The following is a 2,633-nucleotide window of genomic DNA, read 5'->3' on the forward strand; positions in this document are numbered from 1 at the left end:
GCGCCTCGGCTTCTTGGTTAGTTAGCCTTGTTGAGAAGCCATGGACTACATGCTTGTAGGTGTATAGCATCTCTGCTGATTCTGATACTGATTGCAATGATGATTCAAACCAATTGTGGTGATCATTGAAACTTGCTGGCATGGTGGACTTCTCCATGTGGACTATGTATGTCTTTTTTGGATTGTTCTATGTTGTTTTCTGCTATGGTGTGTTTGGCACAGAAAATCAACAGAAGATTCTGAAGAAACATGAATTTTAGCATCTTCATTTTGTGACTGTGTTCTTGCTAACTAAATCTTTGGCTTGTGTCTTGTTTTTTTTTTATTTGGATATGTGGGAATGTTAAGGTATTTATTGTTGTTGATTTGGAACTCTTGAACTTTTATATATCATATGGGCAAAGATTCTTTTACATGATAATTGGAGGTTACACAAAAAGGGTTGTTCTCAAAACAACTGAAAAATATGGACTAAGTTATAGAAAATAATTAGGCAGTGTTGTTAAATTGAATTAATAATTATTTGTGTTTGTGTATGTGTTTAGATCCATGAAAAGGTACTACTTTTCAGGAAGTTATGCAAGTTTGAACAGACCATTGTGTTAATCTCTTGTGTAGTTGTGTTGCCTCTTCACATTATGTTATGTGTTTAGATATATTTTTTTACTATTTAACTTTTGAGTTTGGATTTTGATAAGATTATATGTATTTGGTTGATGATGTTTTATGTAGTGTTTTAAATTTCGAAGATATTTTAAGATTTATATTAGACTATAATTATATTTTAGGATGTTTATTTATAATTTATTTATTATTCTATTCTAAAACATTTTTTCGGTTGAACCACCGATTAGACCGGTTAGACCAGTAAACTAGTGACTAGAGCGATTTGATGACCGGTTCAGTTTTCAGAACCTTGCCTACAATACAACAAAAGAAGATCATCACCACAAAGTCAGAAAGTAGGGAACCACAACACAAATATTCAGGCAAATTTGCACGAGGTCGGGTTGTCTTTAACAACATGAAAGAACTTCATAGTTCTTAAAAACTTCTTGCGAACAAACAATCAAACCAATTTAATAGAAATGCCGCCGTTTTTCGGATATAAAAGAACGGCACCATTTGGGGGCAAAGACCAGAGCCCCACACACGGTACACAGATTTATAGTTATAGATTTATAGTAGAAGAAAATAAATTCCAAAGAAAGAACGTGAAAGACCATCGCAACCATGAAGATACAACTTCAAAAGAACATCAAATAAAGTTCAAACAAGGAATCATTTTGCACACAAAACCAAAAGCACATTATCTAACTGAAAACAAAGGTGTGTGAAAAATAAACGTTAAAGGCGAAAACTAACCTTGATTGAACGGGGAAACAAAGAGCACACGTAACCGCAAATACACGAACGTTCCAAAAACTCCTCAAGAAAGCATGAATGAAGATTGAAAAGCAAAAGTTTCAAGATGGAAAAACCTTGCTAATGATGATGGTTGCAACGAAGAAGATGAAGAGCTTTGTGCAAGAAGGAAGTAAAAACATTTTCAGAAAGAAACGAAAAAGAAGAAAAAGAAAAGAATTTGGGTACTTATAAAGGACTAGGGGCATGATGATAAGTCATCTTAGGCTAGTTTCACAAGCATTTTTTACTTGTTTTCATTAGGTTTCATACACTTTCTTGAGCAATAAGTAAGTAATTGGATTGGAATTTCATACATCCTTTGATTCAGCTAAACATGGTTGTTTATGTGCTTTTTCATAAGGTTTTATACAAATTACACTTGTGTTATGAATGATGCAGAACCTTGTGATTATGGCAAACTTTTATGCAATGGTTTGATTGATAATAGGTGGAAAAGAAACAAGAAAGAAGCAGAGGAAGGAAGCAGAGGATGTAATGTTGGTAGCCAAAGTTGGCTCACCAATGTTACCTCAAACGTTGGAGGAGAAGGGGGTGGCTAATGTTGGTGGAGGCAACGTTCTAGTAAAATGGGTGCCAACGTTGGAGGGAATGTTGGTGAACCAATGTTACCTCCAACATCTTCGATAGTTTTCAAAATCTGGAGCTGAGAAAATTTTGGGCGACGCGTACGCGTCTATGACGCATACGCATGGAAGTGTAATTTCCGTGTACGCATGAGCTGCGCGCGCGCGCAAAATGGCAAGAATCCCATTTGATGCGAACGCGTGGGTCACGCGTACGCGTGATCAAGCCAACGTTGGAGGGAACGTTGGTGGACAAACGCTGCCTCCAACGTCCGCGATGAGAGGCCCAAAATTGGAGTTGGAAAATTTGCATCAACGCGCACGCGCCTATGATGCGTACGCGTGGATGCAGACTTTGGCCAGACACGCAAATGCGTGAGCGACGCACATACGCAAAACGCTGTTTCGACACGTACGCATGGGCGATGCACACGCGTGGATGGAAAAATGTTGGTACACCAATGTTGAGTCAAACGTTGGCGGCAACGCTCATTCTTTTAAAAGCAACGTTTGACTCAACGTTTTCTAGCAAACGTTGATCACCAACGTTGACACCAGCTTTAGTGTAATTGAGCACCCATGCAAATCATGAATGTTAATTACCAAACACTCCTCTTCAACATCACTAAGACCCATTCTAGA

The sequence above is a fragment of the Arachis hypogaea genome, chromosome 18 (genome assembly GCF_003086295.3).
Source record: "Arachis hypogaea cultivar Tifrunner chromosome 18, arahy.Tifrunner.gnm2.J5K5, whole genome shotgun sequence".
Classification (NCBI taxonomy): Eukaryota; Viridiplantae; Streptophyta; class Magnoliopsida; order Fabales; family Fabaceae; genus Arachis; species Arachis hypogaea.